This window comes from Cupressus sempervirens, chromosome 10 (genome assembly GCF_028749045.1).
Source record: "Cupressus sempervirens isolate cs-2001-9-10 chromosome 10, ASM2874904v1, whole genome shotgun sequence".
Classification (NCBI taxonomy): domain Eukaryota; kingdom Viridiplantae; phylum Streptophyta; class Pinopsida; order Cupressales; family Cupressaceae; genus Cupressus; species Cupressus sempervirens.
Window position 1 is genome coordinate 679,608,115 of NC_143127.1, and position 20,011 is coordinate 679,628,125.

The 20,011-nt window shown below is 33.3% G+C and overlaps 1 pseudogene; it reads left to right on the plus strand.

Moving 5' to 3' along the window:
- LOC149535637 (2-succinylbenzoate--CoA ligase, chloroplastic/peroxisomal-like) overlaps positions 1-20,011 on the plus strand; it is a 117,326-nt pseudogene that overhangs the window by 91,531 nt on the left and 5,784 nt on the right.

Here is a 20,011-nt window from a genome sequence, read left to right on the forward strand (position 1 = left end):
TGTTATGCACATTGTTATGTAGTCAATTTACATTCAAAACTAATACCAAAAAAGAATCTTCTAAACTATTCAATTTCATTTACTTTTCATCTGACCAATTTACTTGTGAGACATTATTTGGTGCACTGGATTCTTGGGCAAGGCTTATAGATTCTTCGCATAGGCGTGCAGCCACAACTTTATAGCCTTCCTTCAAGGAAACTTTTCTATCTTCATCTATGAACTCCACATTGAATTTTGTGCCCTAGATTTTTTTTCTTAATATCCTCAATTTTTCACAACATTACATTTTTTTTTTTTGAAAAAAAATTCATTGCTCCTACTTACAAGTTGAGACTGGAGATTCATATAGCCACCAGAGCGAAGTTTGTGTTGGCAAAACTTTTCTACTCTCACTTTTGTAGCCACAAATGTGTCCTACAATCTATGAACAATTTCAAACATCTTAGATTATATATTTACAAATATCAATAATTAGTGCATGATTACAATGTACTTAATACTATCATGACATACCTCTTTTTGCCCTGTGCTACTTCATTATCTCTATCTTCACATAGCCTTTTTTCCTTCACATCTTCTATTATTTCATTCTACTCCATTAGTGGAATCATAGGAGGACGGTTTTACTTTGGGTTATCCTTAAGAGCCCTTCTATATTGATCCCCCATAGTCTTTATATGGTTTGCTGCTCTTTTGAGAAGTAGGCCAGTGTCAAAAAGGTTTTTTCCAAATTTCTCCTCAAAAGATGCAATTAGCTGATTTTTTAATTCCATAGCTTGTAAATTCCACCTTTTCAAAAACAAATAGATTGTTAGATCAATAACTTTAATATATTACAATAAATGGAAGAAAAGAAAAATTATGTAGCAATGATATGAAATTACATACCTTTTATGTATGGTAGGTCCAAATAGTCTCAATGTCATATGAAAAAGATGTTCGAAGAAAGCATTATTACCTAAAAGAAATAAAGAATTTATTAGTCCAAAATGAGTAATGTAAAAGTAAACTAAATTTACACTTTAAATAATAACAATTTTAAAGCACCTGGAAGCTTTTGTTCTTTTAACAGAAACATAGTTTTCTTATTCAACAATAATGTCCCTTCATATGAACTAGTACAAATCACACGAACTACTCTAAGAAATGGATTAGCTTCAGCAGTACTACTCTCGGTTGGTCTATCAACTGAAACATCATGACAATTAAAGAAGACACCAAATGAATTGAATGATAGAGAGATGCCACTAGTCACACTTTGTTAAAATGACCAATTAATTTGCTGCCTAGAAACCAATGTAAATTATATTACCAGAGAAGAAGACAATACCAGAGACTATGAAAGGTGCAATCAATAATAAGAGATAGCCTAACACCTATTCTTTGGAAGAAGTAATGGTAGTTGCAAAACACCATGATGTAGTAGTTGGTACTTCAAAATAACATGTGGCCGATGATTATGCTGCACATCTTTCACATGGTTCCCTAGAGGTTTAAGTTGGACAATATCTCAAGTCGTTATCACTACTTATGTAATTTTATCAAAGTTTAATTTTTTTCAATTATAGTAGTCATCTCGGCTATTCAAGTGACAAGTTGTCAATTAACGATCTATTCTGAGCATGACATTGAAGTATACTTTTTGTTAATGTTCCTTTGCAGACTGAGATTGTAATCAGCTTAGCATTAGACTACCTAATGAATGGAAAATCAAGAGCTCAAACAAAACCAAAAAAGGAAAATTTATTTGAGGAAATAGATTCAAAAAGTATTTAAAGGGATAAAATATAACTTGAATAGCTACATTGTCCAAAACATGATGTCTGATATTGGACTAGACAGTAACATGATGCTTCTAAAACTAGGAATCTATAAGTTTTATGTCTTGCTTTCATAGTTCCCTCTTAGGAATATCAGCTACTGCCCCAAATCTAAAGCCAAATTAGATGTTGGGAGGAGTCTAGTGTAGTTTTCATTTATATTTTGATTTAACATAGTTTTAATTCATCTACAATGGCTTTTCATTCTAATCATATTACATTGACTGACTGAATTATACGTTTCTTCATTATTATGAATTCAGGAAATTGTTTTGTATAATCCCTTAGGATGGAAGTGCAATGAAGTGATCAAAATTCTAGTAATTTTTTATTCCTAAGGGATTCTCTTCTTTAAATAATAAATTCTAGATCTATGGTAGATGAGATCATTACATTCACACATACGTCCTAAAAAGAAATCTAAATAAAATGTGGAAGATTTAGAAGCTTTAGCCTCTAGTGACCATAGATGGATTGGTCACCAAAAGGGCTTGTAGCTTAGTAGTAGATCATCTCGGCATTGAACTATTGATCCTCAGTTTGACTCCTAGCTGGTCTACATAAATTTTTACCTTGGTATCAAATCCAAGGTTAAGTAGATAGGGGCCAGGATAGGATCCCCAAGAACTTGCAGTTTGGATCAAAGGGAATGTAGGAAACACCTAAACCATTTATGGATTAGTAAACAAGAGAGCTAGTAGTACAGTAATAGAGTAGCCCAACAATAAATAGATGGTCCCAGGTTTGATTCCTAGCTATTCAGTGAATTTCTTTATCACTAATCTAGTTGAATTTTCTTTCTTAGCTTTATCCCTAAAACTTGAGTTAACAAAAGTATGACTTTTTGATTTTACTTGATCTGGGTAATTCTTTATTCAATACCAATATTATTCCTGAGACTGCAATTCATATATCCACTCTTAAGAATTTTCTTATTATTCTAGACTTTTAGTATATCCAAATAAGCCTAAAGGCTGGACAATGCATAGTGCAAAAATTGTACCTTTGAGAGAAATCATCCCTTTAGAAAACTTAAATAATAGTTCTTCTATCCCATAGGATATCTTTGTTCTTGTGGATATTTAAAAACTTATATTCAATTGTGTACACTACAAGTCTCTAAAGTAGCTAGTATGATATCAATGGTCTTGATTCTTGATACTAATAGAGAAGCAAGTGACTCTTTTCTAGACACATTTGGATGGTTTCCAGATTCAGTCTTTGTGTACTTTGAGAAGTAGAAAATGTTCGATAGCTCTAGTAGCATCTCAATAATTCTTAGTGTAGGTCACTTATCATTATATATTTCCATTTAGTGAGATAAGTTGGAAAACAATTACTCTAATGGTAAGCTAGACAGCTGGCTACTTTAAATTGGCTACATCTCTTTGATCAACACTTACAAATAGGCATACCAAACTAGAATTTCTAAAGGATACAATAGCTGACAAAAAAATCAATGTTAAGACTGCCACATTATATAGCATGTAGAAGCTACAAAAATAGATTAATGACGAAGCTTACTCACCATTGATGGCATTCAAAGTTTAAGAGCTTTAGTAACCTCATTATAACTCAAATTGAATTCATAGTAATGATAGCTAAAATGAGAAAAAATGTCTCCAGAGTTTGAAGAGGTTCACAATACAAAGGAACTAAAATTTGCTAAAATGAATATTCATTATCATGAATGGAGATAACTTCTAGCCTAGCATGAAAGAGAAGCATAACCAATGGGCTACAAAATCTAGAACATTAGTAAAGTAATTCAAATTGGCAACTGTAATCTTATAGAATTGAGAGTGTATTTTACTTGTAAGCTTTAATGACATAATCATTTACAATACATTGGAAAACATAGTACAGGGAGAAATAGTCAAGGGTCATGAGTCCAAAAATGTCAAAAGTGCAGATGAGAAGTCATGAGGAAAAGGCATACAAGACAAAACTAAAAGTCTACCTCCCTGCCTATCTCCATGTTTTTCTATGTGTGGGTATATATATATATATATGTATGTATGTATGTATGTGTGGTGTGTGTATGCATGCTTCTGTAGACATCATTTAAGCACTGATATTCTACTTCATTGTTCATCAACTTGTAGAAATACATTGCAAAATATAGCACATTACAAAATATAGCAAAACAAGGTCTTACCAATTCTACTAGGCATAGACGAGGATGTTTGCATGGTCCTTGTTGTCAACAATGCACAAGGCATTATTGGACCACCAACCAAAGGAGGAGTTTGCACTTCATCATAAGCTAAAGAATATAATATTGTTAGAAAAGACATTTGCAATGGATAAAGATCAAATGGGATACTAGCTAGAAATGTCCACAAAAAAAGGTAAGTGTTATAATGTTGATCAAAACAAACAAAGTGCTACTTACATGAAGGTTGTGCACAACAACCCTCACCATGTTCACCATGTGATGCCACAACTGGCACATATGTCTATACAAGAACACATAAAATTAGAGATCATGATCCATAAGCTACTATAAAATATTAATATCTATTGAACTTCTATTACTGCTTTAGTCAAATTACTACTTACCTTCAAAGATTGGATTCTATGGTCCAATTCTATTCTTAGTGCCTCATTCTCCTCACTTTTGTCACCCTTGATGATAATGTTAACAAGTTCATTAGTGTATCTTTGCTTAATTTTTTGGGTGATGAACATAGGGTCAGTACTAAGGGCAATGTCATGTAGATATGATGCTCGTATTTTAGATCGCATTTGATCAGCGATCATTCTAGCTTTTTCCTATCATTTGTGACATCAAATATCAATATAATTTCATTGAAATAAATCCAAATCCATAAAGAAAAGAACATAATAGTATGAATTTTTTTCTATATTAAAATTAAAATTTAGAATAATTAATGTTTACCTCTATTGAAGGTGTCTGAGATGGTGCATCCATATCGCCCTATGAAAAAAATTAGTATGTCTTAGAAATCAGAAATGAAATTAAAGTAATAGACTTACCAAAAAAAAATATTAATAATAAAGTAGATTGTATATGTAAATAATTTTTCTTAAGTTAAAAATTTAGCGTAACTAATGTTTATATCTAAAAAATATTAGACATGTTCTACTTAATGTTTATATGTACACATATGGTTTGGAAAGAAAAATTTGGTCATACAAGACCCCATCATAGTTGACATTGATCATAACTAGACATTTCATTGATCATCATGATCTTCATCCATATCATCATCATCATCATCATCATCATCACCATCATCATACTTGTCACATTGATCATTGTCATCACCACCACCATCTTCATCACCATCATCATCATCTTTATCACCGTCATCATCGTGATCATCACCATCTTCATCACCATGATCACAATCATCATCAGCATCATCATCATCATTATCACCATTTTCGTCAACATGACCAAAATCATCACCATCTTCTTCTTCTTCATCACTGGGTAACTGTCATTCTTGATAATAATTTACTTCCTCTTGTGCTTCTTCAATATCTTCTTCTTCAATCACATTAAACTTTACTGGCCTTCCTCTTGGGTCATGTCTAACAAAAAATGACCAACCTGGTTTTTCTTTGGAACACCAAAGTAAAACACTTTCTTGCATTGGCTTGGAAGAACATAGGGCTCATCTCCAACTGGCTCAAATGACCTAATATTAATCATAGTAAAACCACTATCGTGTTCAATAATAGTCCTATTGGGATCATTTTGATTTAGTCATAACTTGAATCATTTGACAACATAAAGAACTATTTTGAATGAATTAAAGTCACACTCAAGTATATCATTCAAAATGCCATAGTATCAATTTTCAAATTGTTGAGGTTGTATGTTAGTTCTAGATGAAATATTGGTGACCGCGAAGACAACACTTATCCCAAAATCACATGTTTTCTTTGTTCCATCTAACTTTTTTGTGTGGAATTTATAGCCATGGTAGTACATAGCTTTGTGGTGTTTGACCTATAATTATTCAAACATGTCAAGAATCTTCTCATTGATCTATGAGTTGATATTAAACTTGTGTCTCATGATTAGTAATCTTATACATGCCTTTGTATCTTTTAAGCCATATATTAGATCAAGTATCATTGGCATAACATTGAGATCTCCATTACAATGAGCTTCTTTAACCAATGATGCAACACCATCCCATGTTAATGAGAGACCATTTTCTTGAGACTATTCAATCCATACTATCATCCAAGCAAGATTATTTGTATTATACAAGTGTAGTGCATCCCACTCATGACCAACTATAAAGAAGACAATTACACTAGTTAGAAACAACTTATATATAGTGATGATGGATAAGAATGATTAAATTACAAAGAAAAAACTTATAATTACCTCTCACCCTCCTCAATCTACCTTTTGCCATCAAATACTCTCCTTTGAATTTATCATTAGAGTTGGAATGCCAAATGTGATCTACATGGATATCTATTGCAAAATTTGGAAGATATTCACTAATGTACACCATGGTTTGGTATATCATATATCCCTCTATCATAAAACCCTCAAGACATGCTCTTTGTCGAACCAAGCCCTTCATAAATTTCAAGTGTCTCTCAACCATCCACATTGATCTAGCTTGTATAGGTCCACACAATTCAATATCCTCAACTTGATGTATGAGGTAGTGTTCTTGAGCATTGAAAAACATTGGAGGTAAACACTTTTGCATTTCACACATAAGCTATGGAATTTTTCTCTTCCAATATTTTATATCTTTTTTATCAATTTATTTAAATGATAACCACCTAAAAGAGATTCAACATGCAAAAAAATATAAACGATATTTCAAATAAAATTATACAATAGATTTCAGATAAAAAGCTACTTATCTAAGAAAAAACACTTCTAACCTCATGTATTTTTCAAGATCATATATAACTTGTTTAATACTATTGTCAAACTATTGTGAAAGGGATAAAGATAGGATGAATTTCAATCATTAAAAAATGATCATTTCAATATATTATTAAATAATGCAATTGGTAGTACATTCAATCTTACAAATATACTATAAATAGAGAACATGACTTACCTTGAAGAAGGTATGCCAATCATGTGTTTTCAACCCTGGCCCAAAATCACCTTTCTTTGATAGAAGAGTGCTTATATTTGCAGCAAATCCTATTATAAATTTTTCTTTCTGAATGACTTCTTTTAATGCATAACTTTGTTGCTTCATTAATAACCAAGGAAGGGCACTTGTATTTATGTGATCTCCATTTCTATTTGATTCAATGAAATCTTTTAGTGCATGTTGGATTCATGAATGTCAATACAAATATTGGTAATTTTTTCTCTATTGCACCTTCCATCCAACATTTTTCATAGTGTCTACATTACATTCTTTCCAATATGTATAGCATCAAACAAATGCGCAATTGGGAGATTCTTGTAGTATGATAACTTACTAAATTGAGAAGGATAAATTTTCATTCCTCTAGGAAGTTGGTTATTGATGCCTTGAAAACCTTCATGAGTATCAATTACAGCATTAGTAAATATAAGACAATATCAAAATACAAATTTTTAATTTTGGACAACAAATTGGACATTACCTCGACGATTTAGGCGATTGTATTCCAAGTTTCATAAATGAGGTGTTATTCTTCATGGCCTTGATGATTTCTCTTCTTTCCCATTGAAAAGATGTTTTTTGAAAATTTGATACCTATGATTATTGTGGGGAGAGTATCTAAACTCATCAAACAACTACTTTTCTAAACTTGTCGAATGACAAGATTTCATCTTCAAACCACAAACTAGACATGGAAATTTTTCCTTTGTCTGAAAACCTAAAAGATCATGTATAATTGGATCATGTAAAATTATCATGCACAACTTAAGCATTCAATAGCAATGTGTAAGAACTATAACAAACCAAAAATATGTGATCTTAACAATATAACATACAGTAAAAATGAGTTAGCCTAGGGGCATCATGTATTTCCATACAAGCATTGTATGGAATTGAAATTGTCGATGTCATATTAGTCTAGAGATGTCATACATAGTGATACCATTCCATAACTTCAAAAACTTGTCAATTAGGGGCTCAATATACATGTTCATATCTTTAACTTGGTATTTACCTAGCAATTGAATCAACATAAACATTACATAATTATTATGACTATTTTCATGCACTATTTATAAATTAATTTAGATAACTATAAAATGAAAAAATACCTAGCACAATCATTGAAAACATTATGTTCTCCCTCTTTATGGACATCTAAGGAGGAATGTTATTGTTAACAACAAAAATAGGCCACACTAAGTAAACAAATCTCATATCTCCATATGGATTGACACCATTTGCCACCCATGAAAGCTTCATATTATGAGGTTCTTCTTTAAAGTATGATCATATTTCTTCTATCTCTTTAAATGCAGAACCATCGGCAGGCATTCACATAATGTCATCATGAATTCTATTGTGTGCATTGTAATCCATAAATTGTGCAAAGCTAGTGCACCTGAATAACCGTTGAAGATATGGAATAATGAGAATGTATCGAAGAACCTTGTGAGGCATTTTTTTTTGTTATTTGATCTAATTGATATCTACTAACATACCAATCAGGGTATTATATTGAAAATTCATATTTTTTATGATATAGAATGTGATCATTGGGACATGCATGTATTGTATGATACTTCATTCCAATTTGATCCATAATGTTAGATAATTCTTGGTATGAACGAGGCAAAATTTTTTATGGTGGTAAGAAAAGTTCACTAATCAACCTACAACAAAAAATATACATTGTTAATATAATGAATAGTAATTGTATGCTAACATTGAAGATGAAAAATATGACATACCTTAGCATACGTGACATTGCTACATTGGATATACCATTCATAACCTATAAGTTCACCAACAACACTATAGGTGAGAGTACAGTTGTTTGAGAGCCTTTTTACAAGGGCTCATGTGCCTTCTCAAGTAAAGGTATATCAAGACCATCTTCATCATCATTATCAAATTTGCTAGTACCACCATTGTGAGCCTCTTCATCACCTGCCCCAATACCATCTTCTTCAATCATGTCCTCTAGCACATTATCATCTCCTTCCATGGTACTTCTATCCCTAGCTTGGATATTCACACCTCCATGCTCCTCTAAGAGAAATCCACATTTAGCGATGGACAAAAATCATGGCCCCCTTCAACATGACTATGTTGCCTATAATGAATCTGGGCTGTTGTGATTAGAATTCTTTGATTCTTCAAGCCCTTACACTTTTTGCGAGGACAATAATATTTATCAAGTTTTCTTTAGAACTGAGCCCACAATGTAGCTATTGTCTCATTATTTTATTCTGGGTTCATATTGTTAGGTGTGGTCTTTCTTCATAGGAAAATATACCTATAAATAAATTGGACATGTTGTAGTTAATGTTTATATCTACACATATGGAAATTTTTTATTAATGTTTTCAAATGTAACTAAAATGATCCTATAATTTCTAGAAGGCCTAGATGTTTGCAAAATGTGGATTTATAGACAATGTATCTTAGTTATTTACAAAATGCCTCAAAGAGATGTCACAAGGTGAAAGTTACTTAGGTGCTAATAGCAACATGCCATGACTAATCCTGATAGCAATGACTAATGTGATTAATGCATCAACTAATGAAGATGACTAAAAGATTGAAACATATTAATGAAATCTTCAATCAAGAACATGTGAGCTCAAAAGATGGGTAAATTTCAAAAAATCATGAGCCTAAGATCATTACAATTTCAACCATGAAATAATTGCAATTGAAATTTGTTGAAAAATAGGCCTGAGTGGGTTGGCCTAAGGGTCAAAAGAAGAATTAAGACTTCACTTAATTACAAATTAATTGGCTTATGCAAGTTTGGCCTCATGGTGGTTGTACAATTTTAAAAAACTTAATCATTAGACCATTTGGGCCTAACATCAAGGGATGTGAATTTAGGACTCAAACATCTATAAAGGTTGGATGTTGAAATTCTTTGGAACATCCAAAACAATTCCGTAAGCATATAAGAAGAGCAGATTGGTGAGTTTCACCTTGGAGGATGATTTTGGAAAAGAAATTAGAGGTCAAGATATCTAAACTCAAATGGATTTAGTGTTAAACTTAGAGTTTATAAAGGAATATTATATTTGGAGGGTTCAAATGCTTGTAGATCTGAGTTTAGAAATGCAACATTTTGTTACAAGCAACAAGGTAAGTGTTGATAAATATTTTGTGGGAATCCATAAATGAGAAAGGAGTTGTTAGATATCTTCTTTAAGGAGAAAATAGACTAGATGAATTTTTTGATTAAGTCTTCTAATTGAAATTCTCATTTTGTCTAGAAACCACAGAATGCAAATTGTATTTAAAGAATAGATATCATACTCATAGAAATCATCTAATTAGGATGTCTTCACTAGATTTTGCTTCTTAGCATTTTGATTTTAGATGAAATATCAAACCCAAATGTTTGACAAGTGGTGTTGTCTTGCAGTTTAAAAATGTTGAGAGTTAAAGGTGGAATAATTTCAAGGTAGGAAAGCAAGCTCCAATAATTCATCTTTAGAATTGTAGCTAGAGCCCTAAGCATTCCAATCCAAATGATTGTGTATCAATAAGATTTAACACAAAATAATCCTAAGAACATTAAGTAAGTTAAGTTGAAACATATAAGAAAATGAATACATGTTCCTACAATCGAATAATGATTATCCAAGATTCACTAGTTAAGGGTCAATAAAGACTAAAATATAGATGAGCATAAAATTTGAACATGAAGGAGAAGATCTTATGCTTCATTTTTACCATTACAACACAATAATTTTTTGTCATAGGAAAATGAGTCTATCATATAGAACCAATGCTATCATGCCCCTAAACTAGAGCTACCATCATTATGTGTCTCCCTTAAAGGAGTGATCAGTGATGACACTAATAGTTTGAATTATTTGCATGAGTTAAAAATGTTGGATGAACATACTCTATGCCTTTGAGCTTATTAGAAAGTACTCACATAACATTAAGGTAGGTAATCTCATTCTTTGCAAATCCAAATGTATGTAAATGTGTCACCTAGTCAAAGAAGAAAATTTAGCCCAACTGGCTCGGGCCATATATTTTCACCTTTTGCTTATAGGTATGGAGCCTACAAGTTAGCCCCCATGGAAAATACCCCTCTCAAGGAACCCATGAATGTGGTTCATTTATAATAGTGTTATGCCTAAATGTGTCATGTAGTATAAATCCAAGTGATCCCCATAACATATTCTCATCAACATGAGTGTTTATGTTTGTGGTAACAACCATGTTTGTGATATGTTTCTACATGTATGGTGTGACTACAACTGTAAAACATACATAAAGAAAGCCAAGATAATAGAAGAATGGAATCTGAACTCCAAAAACCTATACAATGTTGGAGTGCTTGTAAAGTAACTTGGTCAATATTTCTACTAAACAACAGTCTCTAGCCGAATCGATATAGCCAATATCTTGTGATGGGAACTTGATCATACTAGTTGTTTAGGTAGGGACCTAGGTCCCCAATTAAAAAGCTAGTTTTTCTAGAACATGCCTGCTATTTACAGTCCATAATTTTCTATATCATCCAATTAAGTGATTTTTTTGGCTTTTTAGACCCTAGTTATAGGAATTTTGTAATAGTATTTGTTCTGATTCTAAGAAAAATGTGTATGTTGGATAGCAAGAGTATCATAAATTTGGAATTTTATCTTGATGGACAATTCACAAGAAGGAATTTGGTACATTTATATAATATCTAGTGTCTTGTTAATACTATCATCAATTGAGACTATTATTTATATATCCTCTAGAGATGTAAGATTGTCATGCTTCTAGTTGCATGTACAAATAGGAAGTTTGAAACACTATTGAAGCATTTAGCACACACTACTATCAAATCATCTAGGTGATAATTATGTTGCAACTTTATTGAAACTTATGTTGCAACTTTATTCAATCTTAATGGAAGATGTTTGGTATCATTCATTACTAATTCCTAATTATGTATTGAGGCAATAGTTAGAGTGTTTTAATTTTGACCTTTTCTAATAGCCCTAGGCTAATAGTTCTAATTGGTTAACTATCATGTTCATAATTCTGCCACATTCAATATGCTAGCTGAATCAAGACATTAATCCTTGACTGGAGCAATGGAGATATGGTGTATTCATATACTCATAACTATAGGAAAGTTTTTTGGACTCTGGCGCAAAGTTTTAGAATGATTTAATCTAAATCATTGGTGAAGAGACAAATTGGACCTAAATATTGAAAGCAATCTTTAACCACTTAATGTTATTGCCATATTATTAGGAATCTTCTGATACACTTTTCTTTGAGTATCCCATGAACTATTTTAAAAATTTTCTCAAGTTTGATCCTTCCAATCTTTTATATTGTGTCTAGTGAAAAGGGATGTTCTATGGATAGGGACAAGACATCCTCCTTCCTACCCCTAGGGGATGTCTCCTAGAAATCCTCCTCATTGGGAAATCCCAAGGGGATGCAAGCCCATCCCCAACATCCCCATGCTATCTTAGAGATGTCCTAAAATCCCCTATAGCAGTCAACTTTCAACATGGAAAAAAGGAAAACTTTAAAATTTTGTCAAAAAAACCCATGTTCCCATACCCTCTTAAAGCTAAGCAGAAAAGGTTCTTAGTATTTCAAGGTTTGAGCTAGGAATCCCCATCAAAGTTTTACTAAACATGCAAGCCTTTAAGGGTAAGATCATGTTAGTGACCTCAAACCTCAAGTCTCAAGATCCCTAATAGGAGAAAATAATTCAAGTACTTTGGAACTCTTTGTCTAAGATTCCTGTTTCTATAATGATAAATTATTAGACATTTTAAGAGAATCCAAAGAAACACATTTCAAACCACAATTTCTAAAACCACACCTTTAAGCAAGCAATATTTTATAGTCCCTTACTCCAAAATCCTTGTTCATTGTGTATCAACCAAATAAGGCTTTTCTCCTAATCTGTCTTCCTGCAGTTTTTTTTCAAAGAGGTTTCTGAAGTTGAGTAAACTAGTATTCATAGTCATTATTTGCAAGGAAGAAAAAAGAAGTTAAGCTAACCATGGCTTTTTATAGTTGGAAGCAATCAACAACCTTGTTTAGTTTCATTGGTTATTCAAGAATCAAGAAGTGAGAATTATAGATACTTCATATTAGTCGGAATAATATTTGAAACCCTATGCAAGACAATGGTTTATGGGTACAGGAATATCTAGCATCTGTAAGATAAAATGCTATATCAAATTTGCATCACAATCTGTCATCCATATGGACAAAAATAATCAATGTGGAGTCATTCATTCAGTGACCATATCCTTAAATGATGTAGTAATTAAAAGAAATGGAGAGTACAATTTTTATTAAAAGTTACACCAAACATAAAGCAAGAAAAATAATAATTTTACCAAATTAATGCAATTCATAATTGAATTAATGCAAATTAGTTGAAGAGATTTCATGGCAATCATAAAGCAAGAAAAACAATAATTTTATGGAATTAATGCAATTCATAATGGAATTAATGCAAATTAGTTGAAGAGATTTCATAATGGAATTAATGCAAATAAAACTACTGTAATTGGGTATAGCAAGAGAAAAGGTTTTAGTTCAAGTGTACTACCAAATTGCTGCTTTTTTTTCTCCCATATCTTGCTAATAAGAAAAGGGAATCCAATGCACAAGAACCTATAAATATTTTCTCATAGAATTGTAACACTTAATGTAATCTAATACTTTAAAATTTTTGCTATCTAGCATCTTTTGCATATTTGTCAATAATCTAATGATTAAATTGTAGAATTGTCATTCAAATTCATATTAGAATGTTATTACTAAGTATTCAGGTTAGGGTGTTATCCCCCATACATAACATCACCAATTCAAGTGGAATCAAAATTTCTTACCCCCAAAATTTTAGAAAACTAGTGCATTTACTCCAAATTAAAGCTAGATTAATACAAATCTAGCATGTGATCTCTATGAACAATAGGTAGCCAAACAATGGAGGTGTTGAGACCTACTTTTTTGTTCATGATGTTGTTAATTTGGCAACCATACAATTGTTGAGAAGAATAACATAATGATTGTCTTACTCATATGTTAAACACAAATGCAATATCAACATGAGTGACTTAGATGTGTACCATTTGAGCATTGGTAGGCTTTGATTGTCCATCAAAATAGTGTTGCAAGCACTTCTACAAATTTGAGCTATAGTATGTAGTTTTCCATGCAAAACAACTTGAACATTTATTTTTTATTAAAAGAGGGATAGAGCTTATTCAAACTCAAAAGAGATTACAATCAAAAAGCTCAAAAAAGAGAGCATTAAATGTAGAGGAATGTGTTTGAACTCTGAATCTCAACAACACAAAGACAAAGTTCAATTCAGAAATCTTGTTAGTGCTAATAGTTTTTTAATCAATTTCTTCTGTAGATGACTAAATAGACCCTACTTGTTAGTGCTACTAGTTTATGCATGTGGAATTCTTCTAACTTTTGATTGATTTTGTTTGAATAGAAATACTGAACTCAATTGGAGTTTTGATAGTGATTAGTATAGAGTCTATTGGAGTATATGTAGGAGGGTTCTACAACCTCAACTTTTGCAGGGCACCATATTCAATAGCTCTCATTTGCTTTACATTAGGTTTTCTACACTCTTTTAGAGATGCTTTCCTCCATGTGCTTAGAATTTTTTTGAAATTAAAAGAAACCAAAAACAAGGGGGTTGGCCGTTAACAGTCAAAAGGTTGGTAACTAGCACATTACCAGCCAATAAAAAAACTAGACAAATAGAACAGGAGTACCAGTAGTCAAAGACTTAAACCATAGACCAAAAAGTTAGAACCAAAAATGAAACAAACTAGCTACTAACCACATAGTCCATAAAGGCACCCAAGCCTAATAAAAACTTAAATACAACTGAATACCAACAAAACCATAACTGCCAAAAAAGTATATAAAGTCTTTGGATCCTTAGATCCCCATAACTGAACATAACTAAAAAGGACTTAGATTTATTTTTTCCCTTTTCCCCTTGCATGAAGTAGAATCTAGGCCCAGTCATCGGCAAGAAACTTGAAGAGTAATTTTTTTTCCTCCATGTCCAAGCCAGCTTCCTCCTTCTCATGTGCCAACAATTGGATGGTAGTTGTAGCAGCATGAGTAACTTTAAGTCCAAACTTGGAGAAGGTGAAAAACCCCTCCTCCAAAGCTTTAACCCTTTCCTCCAGGTTCATGTAATGCTCCTCCACCACCTTAGTCTCCTCTTTATACTCCTCACCTTTCTTTGCAGCAACCTCCTTCATTTTTTTCCTTATGGTTTATCCTATAGCACCCATGGGTTAGAGGAAATCTTCAAATTTTCCTTAATAGGAGAAGAAATGGTAATTGGGGAATAATCCTTTTTGCTCATCTCATCACAAAAAGTAATAAGATTAAGTGAGAAGTTGGATGAAACATGGGTTATCTCAGTATTCCTTTCTTTGTCGTCCAACACTTGAGTTTGAGTATTATCCATTAAAATGTTCCCAGAATTGAAACTTTTTCCCCCTCCTCATTACCTTCATCCTTTTTGGAATTGGAAATATTTTCCTCCTCCCTTCTGTCACTATTATTGCCTAAGCTATCTTCTTCAACTTCCTCAACCTGGTATCTGATGGACTTCTACTCCTCCCTAGCCTGGGACTGAGCTAACCTACTAGGCCTTCTTCTTTCTTTTTCCCCAATATCCTCACCAGAATCCTCTTGAACAACCACAACCACCTTTTCAACTTTAATTTTCTTGTTTCCATTTTTTTCTAGGGCTATGTGAGGTTTTTTCTTTTTCTTAGTATCCTTGCTAGGAGATGGCCTAGGAGTATGGATTTTTGTCCCCATATTGGAGCTCGACGGGGAAGCCAGACTATGGTGGGGGTTTTCCACTACAACCTCTCTGGGGGGGCACAAAGATAAGTGGAACTAATATAGATGAAAAATTAACCCCTGATGAATAATGGTGAAGTTTAAGCCTTTATTCTTTTTTTCCCTAATATCATTAACCATATCCTTGAGCGAATGCAGAAGGAAAAATGGAATGGAAATGAAATCCCTATTTCTAAAGTGATTCAATAATGGAAAATGATAATAATAACACACTCTAAACCTTCCTTCTAGTGTGAGATACTTCATCAAGACTAGCCACACATCCCAGGGCTTAGGTAACTTATCCCTTTTAAACCCTCCTCTGTAGTGAATTCACTCCTCATTTTTTGCAAACAAGTTATTCATGCTAGCCTCATCTAAGACTTTAATGACTTTCTTCCATTTTTTTCCCTTTACTGTGAGTCTTGTTGCCATGGCAATTACCTCCTTCGTGACTTGAAATGTAATGCTGTTGATTATAACCTTTCTATCGTTCCAATTATTCACAAATTGTAACGCACAATTTTCATCGTACCCAGCCATGGACATCATATAGGAAAAAAAAACCCCTTCTTTCAGAAGATACTAGGTCACCATCCTGTCCTTGAAGTTCTCTAATCTCGTTGGTTCCAACTAATTTAGATCACCCCCCATTTCAATTCCTCCACTATCCAGCCTCTCTTCCTCTAAAATACGCATCAAAACTTTATCACTTTCAAATTATCTATGGCTACTCTCTTGCTTAAATCCTTTGAGGGAGTAAGGATCAAAATTACAAACTCGTGTATGATGTTCTCCAGAATCCCATAACATCTTATTATGAGATTTGTGGGTATTAAAAAACCTACTTTTCTCTCCCTGTTGATTTTTTACATCACAATCCATAATATCTATTGTACTTCCTTTTCGAGAGCGATTCAAAGCTTGCAACGAGTTTCCATAATTAAGAAAAGACAATTACCTTAATTCATAATTACTCCACTTGTCATTTGTACAGCCATGTCTGTCTCTTATTTCCAAAATGCTAAAGTTTAATTTAGCGAAAAAAATTTCCATCTTGCCAAATTTGGCCTTACTTTTAAATTTAGTGATCACCATTTTGAAGTTTGCCACTTTTTTCCTTAGATATCAACATCCTTAGATTTTCGTTGATATCAACTAAATTTTCCCAGTATGTGATTGTCCTAACATTAAACTCCATGGTAACCACAACGTCTGATGCTTGATTACCCTCCTGGTAGATATGCTGCAGGTGGACCATTCTCATTTCCTCCAGTATATTTTTAATATCCATGATGATATTTCTAATCTTCCATCCCAATTTTGCCTCCCCCTTTACCCAATTGATCACTAGATTGGAGTCCCCTTCTATCATTAACTCTAAAATGTTTCTTTCCCTAGAGAGTTGAAGACCCCATAATAACATCATAGCTTCTACCACATTATTGCTACCAATCCCCACCTAGCCTACATAAAATGATAGCACATCACCATTCTTGCCTCTCAGCACACCTCCAGCTGCTCCCTATCCTCCTTTCACAGCTCTGTCAAAACTCAATTTATACTTTGTGATGGTGGGTGGTCTCCATATTGTCTATTGTCTCCTCCTCCTAGCAAATTTATCAAATAGGAAGAAATCCTCTTGACAACCCCAATTCTCAGCCACAATGCCTTCAAGTCTTCTAGGTTCCTCCTTTGGCATCTTATATTTAGCTACCCTTAGATTTTCCTTCAACAATTTGTTCAACACTCCAAAAACTACTTCAACCATCCTGTTTTCCTCCCTGAATATCCTGTTATTTATGTGTTTTCATATGTGCTAGAATACATATGGTGGGATAATCTTCCATGAAAGGATTAGTCTTGGATGATGGAATGGGCAATCCCAATTATCCACAAACTATCCCAAGTTATCTTTCATGACCCAAGCCACCCCCAATCTTTCCCAAACCTTAGTCCAAATGTCAACCACAAACTAACATTCAATGAAAAGGTGGTAAATACTTTCTTCCTTTTGTTCACAAAGGTAGCAATGATTTGTTATGTAGAATCGCCTTTTTTTTTCAAATTATTAGTTGTTAAAACTTTTCCATGTTGAACTGTCCACCAAAAGAAATTAATATTAGGTATAAGGTTACTGATCCATACCTTGCTCCATGCAGTTGGGCATAGTTCCTTATTGAACATTAAGATATAAGTAGATTTGATAGTGAAGTTCCCATTTAGAGTTAAATCCCAAGCCATGATGTCCTGCTGTGGCAATAATGAGAGTCTCTATTCCTTTATTAGTTCTTCTAGTTTCTCTATGAGAATAACTATCTCCCGCGGATAGTCCTCCTTATACAACTTCTTCCATCTCCTCCCTTGATCAATGTAGTCTCCCACTTTAACCCCTATGTCCTCCTTAAGGAGTTCCATTACAACACTATATTTACTTAAGGCCAACAGTTTCCCATCCATCCACCTGTCTTCCCAAAACTTTATATTGAAGCCATTGCCCACAATCCACCTCAATCCTTCTCTTAGCAGCCCTCTATTTCTAACAATGTTCTGCCAAATCTTTGAACCTCTCAGGAGGTCATTATTATATAGGTTCCATCGAAACGAGGTATTAGACAAATATTTAGCTTTCATTATATTTCCCCATCCATTGTTTCCTTCTACTAGTCTCCATCCAATTTTTGTGAGAAGATCTTTATTAAGGTCTTTCATTCTTCTAATCCCAAGCCCCTCCTTAGTTTTTGGTTTACACACCTCCTCCCTATTGACTAGATTGAATTTATTTTTCTCTTCAGTCCGTTACCATAGGAAGTTCCTTTGAATTCTCTCAATTTTCTCAGCCATATTTAGATTAATCTTGAATATGGATAAGAAATAAATAGGGATTCCTTGAAGAGCAATAGTAATTAGTTGTAGCTTTCTGTTATTGCTTAATATCTTCCCTTTCCACCCTGCAAGCTTCTTTTGAATTCTCTCCACTATTGTATTCCAAAATTCATTAGAAACCTCCTTAGTAGTGAGGGGAAGGCCTAAATAAGTGTCTAGGAGGCAAGAAGATTGGCAATCCAAGATTTTCCTAATCCTTCTTTGAAGTGAAGAATCAGTGTTAAAGAAATAAAATTTTCTTTTATGGTAGTTCACCCATTCCCCTGAGATTTCTTCATAATTATGTAAAATCATTTTCCAAGATTTAGCCTCCATGATACAAGATTCCCCAAATAGGAAGGTATCATCCACAAATTGCTGTATAACCTTAGCTTCAGCATTAGTGGTTCGTTTAACACCTTTAATGCAGCCCGAATCCACTAATTTACAGAATGATCTTCCCAATACTTTTGCTACCATGATAAATAGGTAAGGTGAGAGTGGGTCACCCTGTCTTAAGCCTTTTCCTGCTATTATATTACCCCATGGGGACCCTTTTAGTAAGACATAGTACTGCACTAAGCTCATCATCAACATGATCAGGTTTATAATCCTATTGTTAAATCTAATTCTTTCTAGTACATCTTGAAGGAAGTCCCAATTGACCTTATCATAAGCTTTAGAAATGTCCAACTTGAATGCCATTCCTAGTTGCCTGCTCTTTTCCATTAAATGGATAACCTCATGGGTTGTAATAGCCGCATCAAGGATCTACCTTCCTGGCACAAACCCCTTTTGAGGACTAGCAAAACTTTTTTCCAAGAAAGGCTTTAATCTGTTCACTAAAACCTTGGCAAAGACCTTGTAGATAGTATTGCATAGATTATAGGTATAAAATCATTCAAATTTAGGGGATTGGAATTTTTTGGAACTAGGGAAATAAAGGTCTTATTTATGCTCTGTAGAAGTTTACCTGTTCCAAAAAAAATCCTAGTCACCCAAATTACCTCTGATTTGATCACCTCCCAGAAATGTTGAAAGAAAGTAGGTGGGAACCCATCGAGGCCCAAGGCCTTGAAAGATTTCATTGAGAACACTACCTTTTTCACTTCCTCTTCCATGATTTTACCAATGATTAGATCATTTTCCTTTTCTCTTATACTCTTTGGGATTGAATTAATCAAGCTTCTCCTGATCACCTAGTTCCTGGCGAAGTTGTCTTTCTTAAGCAACTTACTCAAGTGGTCTACCACAAGTTTCCCCATTTCCTCCTACTCTTTCAACACCCTTCCCCCTTCTTCATTTAGTTTTGAGATAGTTTTTCTTCTTTTGTGGTTAGAAGTA